This window comes from Dama dama, chromosome X (assembly GCF_033118175.1).
Source record: "Dama dama isolate Ldn47 chromosome X, ASM3311817v1, whole genome shotgun sequence".
NCBI lineage: Eukaryota > Metazoa > Chordata > Mammalia > Artiodactyla > Cervidae > Dama > Dama dama.
The window spans coordinates 32,653,615-32,662,371 of NC_083714.1; positions in this window are offsets into that span (position 1 = coordinate 32,653,615).

An 8,757-nucleotide genomic window follows, 5' to 3' on the forward strand; every position below is an offset into this window, starting at 1 on the left:
TTTGTGCCCAGAATTCCCAGAATAACTTTCCCAGGGCCCAGCTGGCCTGAGAGCAAACACCATGTCTTGAACTGTATGCAAAGCAGACCCACTTGGACCCAGAAACTCTGGTAGAAGCCATCCTGGGGGGACGGTTTCAGTGTAAATATGAGGGAGGTGGGAGGGGGGTGCTTCCAAGGTGCCTCAGTGGTAAAGAATCTGCCTACCAATGCAGGAGACACGGGTTTTGGTCCCTGGGTTGGGAAGATCCCCTGGAGAAGGAAATGGCAACCCACTCCAGTATTCTTGCCTGGAAAAGTCCATGGACGGAGGAGTCTGGAGGGCTGAAGTCCATGGGATTACATGACTGAGCATGTGTGCACGAGGGTGGAGGGAAATGGGTTGGTAGCAATAAAGTGGTAGAACTAAATTACTGTCTCCTGCTGTCTTTCCTATGGAGGAGGTGGGAAGGTAAGGGGCAGGGTGTCGGGGGATGGAACAGATCAGTCTCCTTCAAAGCTGGACTCAGCAGAATTTCCTTCACTGTCAGGGCCATCTGTCCCTGCCCCAAAGATGCTCATGCCCTTGATCCTGCTGATGGCTAACCAACCCTCCTCAGAGCCCAGGCTCCTGTGGCCACCAACCTTGCTCAGGTCTGAGGGTGGGGGGCAATAGCTCTCTCCTTCCTAGAACTATTCATTCCCCACCCCCAGTGACTGAGGAGCCTGTCCTGGGGGCTGTCCAGGGTCCAAGAGGGGGAGACTGGCAGTCAGCATGGCCTTTTCTCCAACGTCACCTCTTCTCGGGTCCTACCATGTACCCACTGAAGCTCCACTGTCCCCTGGGAGGTGGACTGGAGAATAGGACCCTTGGCTTTGCTTCTCCAAATTTAACTGCTTTAGGGACGGCAAACTGGAATGTGAGCTCCCACCAGAGTGAGGATGAGGCCACTCTGCTTCCATGCTTTGTTCCCAGTTACATTCATCCAACTACTGTGAGTGGCTGGGCAGCCCAAATGGCCTCACTGCCCGAGGGGTACTGAATAGTTGCTGTCATTTCGAAAGCAACACGGGCTTTGCATGCATCCTCCTGCTATCCCCTCCCTCTGAGGGGATATCTTCCATCATCTTCCCAATTTACAGAGGAAACAGGTTGAGTGGGAAACCCAACAAGCTTTCAAAGCCTCACCAGCCCTCCAGAGGGCAGTCTATCCTCTGTGATGTGCCTCTGACATCCTTTGACCCAGCCATTCCCTTCCTAGGATTCCAAAGAGCCACATGAGTGCCACAGATATATGGACAAAGATATTCATGACAGCTTCGCGTAAAAAATTGAAAACAATGCAAATGGGGAATTAGTTAGATATATTATGGTTCATTCATTACAACATCATTAAACACAATGTAGAAAAATATGATGACACAGGAAAAATCTGTGATTTTTTTTTATTGTTTAACTTGAAATGCTAAAATTATACAAATAACGTACAAACGTTCTTGTAAAAGAAGTCTGTGCAATATCATGGGGGGAAAGTGAGTAATAAACCTTATTTATAGAGTGATTCCATTTTTATTTATGAAAAGGAAATATACACAAGAATAAAGACCAGAAAAATCTGCACCAAATGGTTAACCAGTGGTGATCTTGTGAGGAGGGTGGGTGGGATTAGGGGAGTGAGCAAGAGAGTATTCACCTAATACATTCTTGTCTTATTTGAATTTCAAAACAATGATTTTTGTATCTATAAAAAAGGACCAATATTTTAATTTTTGAAAACAATGGAACTAACAGGCCTAAGCCTCCAATTTAGGGTAGCAGCAAGTCGTTGCCCTGCTGCCTTTCTTTGCAGGCTTTTGGAAAGATGGGGAGTGGGGGTGAATAAGACCCAAAGTACTTAAAATCCATATACACCAAGGGGAGCCTATCAGAGGAGAGTCTTACAGTTTTCAAACCCCCTATTAACTCCCATCTGGGGAAAGGAAAACTTCAGAAAAAGAGGAATGACTGAGAACATGATGTTTTGAAATCTTGCCCCGCCCTGGAGTGGGGGATGGGAAGGTGTCTCACAGCTATACTGGGCTTCAGTTTGGTCTGTAAGCCGAATATAGGCTGAAAGTAGGTAGTTGTGCAAGGGCTCCAATGATCATCAGATTTAGGGAGCGGGCCGTGAAGTAGGGCAATGAGGAAATGTAGACTACAGGCCAGGGCCTGTGGGGGAGAAAGGCAGTGCACCTCTGTAGGTCTGCAGCCCACAGCCTGCAGCCCCTTGTCCAGGCAGGGCTGCTGGAAGCTCCTGTCCAGCCCCAGGGACATCTAGAAGATGTCAAGTGGAGCCCCGGGCCCAGCAAACCAAGGGCTGGTGTCTAGGAGACGGAGTCTTCACAGCTGGAGAGCAGATACCCCAGCCCAGGATGTCAAAGGCCAAGGGAACCATAGCCTCTAGCTCCCCTTGGAAGGTGGGGGAGGCCTAGGCCAAGGAGGGCAATGGGGTTCTTCCAGCCAGAGGAGGCTCTTCTAGGGCAGAACGGAGAGTACTAGTAGTTAGCAGCTCTGGCCAACCTGACTTCAAGTCTTGGGTCTCTTACTCATTAGCTGGATCATCCTGGACAAATCGTTAAACCTCCTTGAACCTTACTTTCCACATCAGTACAGTGGGGATAATAGTACTAGCCCCCATGATGGGGCTGTTATATAGATTGAATGAAGTAGTGTATGCAAAATACTTGGCATAGTGTTGCACACAAAATTAATGCACAATGAATGATATCATGTCACCATCCTGTGACCTCCATTTCACTCCCTTTAAGGCCCATCTCTCCTTGGACCCCTAGTTAGTGCAGTGACCCAGAGCAAAGGCTTTGGAGTTACTTAAGTGTCTTCAAATCCTGGCTCCACCACTTACTAGTTAGTTACACAATTTGAGGTAATTACATACACATATATTTCTTTTCTATAAAATAAAAATAATGATCTATATTGTGATAAATATATCAAGTGAACATTTTATACACCTTAAACTCACACAATGCTACGTGTTAATTAAATCTCAAATTTAAAATAATTTAAAATAAATAAAAATTAAATTTAACAAAAAAGAAGTGAGCTAATAATACCTACCTCTTGGGGTTGGCAGAGAGAGAAATGAGATAGTGTATAAAGTTCCTGGCACATAGTGACAATAAATCGTGGAGTTTTAGTTTTTTTGTAACCATCAAGGTACTGAGCTCAAGAATGGGCACAAAGGCCATGCTGACATGTGCTTGTCTGCAGGCTAACTGCTGTAGCTCAGAGACAAGCTATCTCGAAGCTTCCAGAGGGTGCCAGCATTCAGGGTAGGGGGTTCCAGCTCTGGTGTGTGGAGAGGCTGGTGACGGGAGAAAGTCCACCTGGGAGGCCCGGGGCAACCCTTGCGGTGCCCAGCCCATAGGAAGATGATTAGCCCTGGGTACCAGCCTTACTTTAGGCAACTCCCTTGGACGTCCATGTGCTGCCAGAAAGAAGTGGATAAAAGCCAGATTCAAAAAGAAAGACCATCAAGTCCAGCCAGCTCCTCCTTAGTTGAGGATTAGAGGCTGAACAGCTAGGGGAAGCAGGCGGGGGTATCAGCACGTTCCTCCTAAACCATCTCCCCTGTCACTCGCCACCTCTCTTTCCCAAGGTGGGTCCTGATCAGCTACCCCCTACCCCCACAACAGCTCTTGCCTCCACAAATTCCCTCTTTTGTCCCTGCCCAGACCCTAGAGCAAGGTAGTCTGACACTGGCCCCAGCTGCTGTTTCTGACTCTCACTCACAGGAACCCTGCCAAGGCTTTTCACAGAAGTGGAGGCCTCAGTGGAGCCATGGGAGACCACGGGCAATAAAACCAAGCTAACAGAGGTCTGTTAAGGGAAAAACGGGTCCTGATCACGGTAGTCTCAGTGAGGTTCACCGCCTTCCCACCAGCCTCCCAGGCAGGAAATTCAGGATGAGGTATGAGGTTTCCCAGCTGGGGAAAAGAAGTGGCTCTCCCACCCCGCCTTCACAATAAAGGCTACCTTCACTTCTCACACAACGTCAGCCACATTCTATGTTGCTTGGCCAACAAACAACACAATCAAGTGGGAAGGAACTGCCTCCCCTGTAGACCCAGCCGACACTCCTCCTCCAGGAAGGCCCTAAATAAACGCAATTCTATAGCACTTGATATGGAGACTTCACCTTTTCCTATAACTTCACAGTTACCAATATAGCATTTGTATACCACTGCCTCTGGGACCTGCCAGGGATAGCGTCAGAAAGGGCCCGGGGCAATGGCCCTCACAAAGGGACAGGCGATTTGACTGTGGGAACCCGACTAGGCAACTTCCTGACTTTCTGTGCTAAAGAAACCCCACCATCAGTTCAACCTAAGTGCAGGTGTCTGAAGAGAGATTTAAGAGATTTAAGTTTAAAAAAAAAACCCAACAACTACCCCCAGACCAGCTCGACTATATATAGTCAGCCCTCTGTCTGCCTAAAATAGAGAGATCATTGGTAAAATTCATCCAAAATGGCAAAAAAAAAATCCTAAAATCATTGCTGCTTCTCAACTCTCAAGAGAATGGGGTCAACAATGCAATCTCACTCAAAGTTAGCCCTAGAATGTGGTCAGTTTTCAATAAGTATTTATTGAATGTTAAATAAAGGAAAGGCTCATTTCATTTCAGTGACACTTGGAATTATTCAAGCCGCTTTCTCTGTCTACACCTGCTCGACTGAGGGGTAGGGGGTTATGTTGGAAAACTCTCTGGACTGGGACTGAGGACATCTGGATTCTGGTTTACCAGTAACTGTCCGTGTGACCTTAGATAAGTCATGGTACTTTCGGCTGAGAGAGAGAGGGCACACAAAAGTGAGCACAAGCAATACGAACTACAATGACTGATTTGTGTTTTCCTTTCAGGAATGTCATGGACAGAGGCCAGGTTTTATGACAACCATGTCTCTAGTTGGGGCACAAAACTACCACCCATGCAGGCAAGTTGGAATGGTCAGATAGCTGAAGACAGGCAGTGGCTGGCAGAAAAGGTAGTGGGGGGGAGGGCTTGAAGAAAGTGAAGAGACATAGAATGTTAGGGTGGTAAATCTATGCTGTGTTCCAGAGTTGTAAAGACACTTTTAACTCAAGGCTCCCTTACTTCCTGGCCTATGGTGGATGATGAGCTCCAAGCTTCCATTTATTAATGACAACCCAGTCCAGTACTCTTGCCTGGAGAATCCCATGGGCAGAGAAACCTGGTGGGTTACAGTTCAAAGAGTCACAAAAGAGTTGGACACGACTTAGTGACTAAACAACAAGAAAAACCCCTAATGGCAGAAGAAAGATAAACAAAGGACTTAGCCAATTCACAGAATAAAAATGGCAAGAAACATAAGGCAGAGGGGAGGTGCAGAAAATGTTTTACCTCATTATTAACGGAAGAAATAAGAATTAGGAAATGAAGGCATGGAGATACCAGTTAATAACTAGCTATCAGATGATCAAATGTTTAAACAAGGTGTGTTGAAGGAGGCTCTCTGATACAGAGGTGGTAGGACAAACTGGGTCAGCCTTTCTGTAAAGTAATTTGGCCATATTTAATCAACAGCCATTGGAGGAGGAAATGGCAACTCACTCCAGTATTCTTGCTGGAAAAATCCCATGGACAGAGAACTCTGGCAGGCTACAGTTCATGGGGTCACAAAGAGTTGGACACAACTAAAGTGACTGAGCATAGCACACATCAAGAGCCATCAAACTCAGTTAATTCCACCTTTAGGAATTTATCCTAAAGAAATAATCACAGATATGCCCATATATAAGGAAGTTCATCATAGCAATATTTATAATAAGGAAAAATTGGAGATGCCTTAAAAATGTCTGATAATAGGGGAAAGATTGTATATATATTATATTATGGAGTCATTAAGAAACATTTTCAAATAATTTATAATGGTATGAAAAATACTAAGTAAAAAAAGCTGGATTACAAAACTATATTGATAGTTGAATTCCAGTTATGTTCAAAAATATGTATGTATGTATATATATATATATATATATATATGCACAAGAAAAAAGACCAGAAAGAAATAAACCAAAACATTAACAGTGATTAATATACTTGGTGATAAGTTTATGAGTGATTTTTTTCAATCCTCTTACATTCCTGTGCTTTCAAAATTTCAACATGTGTTACTTTTAAAATTTAAAAAGCACATTAAAGGTATAAGGGGATGAGGGGCATTGTTGATTTTCTAAATTTTCCAAATATTTAGAGGTAGAAAGGGACCTTTGAGACAATCTAATTCAGGGGTTTTCAACCCTCCCTTGGTATATATAATATTTTGTAATATACCCTTAGCCTGAAATGCATTTCATAGTTAATATAAACTGCTTATACACATAATTTCCAGAATAGTAATATAATACACTAACTATAGTATAAAGAAGAAACAAAAGGAAAGTCATTTAGAATCAGATAACTATACTTCAGATGCAAATGCCTGCATAAGACTATACTAAAAGATCTAATAGTCCAATGCTTCCACTACACATGCAGATTCACTGCAAATGAAAGTGCTACAAAGGAAGACTAAATATTGGAGATTTAAAAAACCATGAATGGCACTCCTGTTGGTGACCTGATTTTCAAAAGACACAACTCTTGGTAAATTTCTGAATAAAATAAAGGACCATCTTTACTCAATTTACACAATTGCTGCATTACTGGAAATTCAGTGTATAATATTAAAGCTGTAAAAATATGTTTTGTGTTTATTTGTGTAATGATTAGGCCCAGATAGTTGTACTAGGTTTTTCTACCTATACTGATGTCCTATAGGGCATCTGACGGTTTACAGAAGATTTCTAGTTCCCATTTCCCTTTCATATTTATCCAAAATATGAAATCCACAATGACTCCCTTTTTAGGGAGTAGGCCTTGCATCCTTTAAAGCTAATGATATTTGCAGTTGTAGCCTTTGAAACTATTTCTAAAGCATATTGCCAAAGAACAGCAAGCAATTCCTAGAATGTGTTCTCAAAAGTGACACAAATGCTTTTTGAATCATTGGAAGCACTGGTCTTCTTTAGTAGCACCAAGGCACGAGAGAAAATTATTTTAAAAAAAAAAAACAACATTTACTGTGATCCCTTGGTGATTTTCCCTAGCCCAGCCCCAAGCTTCAGAGGTATAAAGTGAACTGAGCTGGAAGAAAAGGACTAACAGGGCCAGGCCTTGGGGAGAGAGAGGGGAGCTAGGTTGCTAGGTTACCGCTTGAGCCAATCCAAGTGGTCCCAGAGGGGCACCAGACACAGTACAGGTCCCTCTCTCTGCCCCACTAGGCTGAGGGCCCTCTAAAAGGGAGGGGGTCAAAAGGTGGTGGAGGGGTCTGGTCATTCACACTAGGCACAAGTAAAGAAATGAGGCAGAAGCACAAAGAAACAGACATCCCTCTATTTCTACAACTATTCAGGTCTCCTTCATTAATTGGCTTCCCCCCGGAAAGAAGGATTTCTTTATTAAGAAAAACCAGAGAGTGAAAATCCCACCATACACACACAACACACACACACACACACACACACACACACACACACACACATTTGTAGGCTCACACAAAAGTGCTGAGATTTACATATTAAATTGCATTTAAGTTAGAAAACAGATTTAAAAACAAAATAATTATTTTTCCCTCAACAAGGTAACGAGATTCATTCAGCAGGAAAAAGGGACTTATGGGTAAAGGCAGGAAGGTCAGGACAGGAAGAATGGAGTTTAGCTGCTATAGATTTAGAACCCACTGCTGCCACTGGTGAAAAAAGCAAAGGGGGAGATGGTGTTCTTATCTAGGGCGAAGGGGGCCCCAGGGCCGAAGGGACATGAAAAATAAAAAGGCCCGAAAGGGTCAAATTCCACCAGCCCCCAGAGGTTTTGGATTCATTCCAACCATCCCGGCCTGGGGAAGTGGGGAACATAGGAACTTAAGGAATGGGGAGGAAGGGGAGAGGTGGAAAGAATGTCAGCCATTGAAAAGAGTAAACAATTTAAAGCCTATTCCCCTGGGAAGGACCAATTCATCAATCTCCACTCTGATCAGAACTCAGACTAGGAACAGTCCCAGCTGGTGCATGGTATGAATGGACAGATCTTCAGGCCAAGGTCTTAAATATAGAAGATTTATAAAGGAAAAGAACAAGGGCAGGGAGTAGGGAAAACCAGAAGCTTTAAAAAAATCATTTCATACTAGTGATAAGGGGTTTCCATTTTGACCCTTCACCACAGGAAAAGACAGCTTCTCTAATGGACCCAAGGGTCAACAGAAGAGTGGCTGAGGTAAATTGGAGGAGGAGAGAAGACATGGGCTGAGACAAGATGGGCTGAGAACTGACTAAAAACAGTTTCATCTGAGTGGCAAGCTAACTGAAAAAAATCTAGTATCTTCCCAACTTTCCAGGCTTGGCTTTATTTTGAACTGACTAAAATCTAACTACAAGGACAAAACCGAGAGAGCCAGAAAAAGAATGGGAAAGCAGAGGCAGATAGGACAGGAATCAGAGTCGGTCACAGTCCCAGTCTCTCTGTCTCTCCAAGGACTGCTAACCTCAAACCCTGCTACAAGGAAAATAGGAAGACAGAGAAAAATCTGGGAGCAGTCAAGTTTCATTACTTTTGATTAACTGGGGAGAATGAAACAGGAATTGGTAAGGAATTTTGATTAGAGACCATTTAAAAAGAAATATATACCATCACTCGTAAAAGATCACTAACAAAATA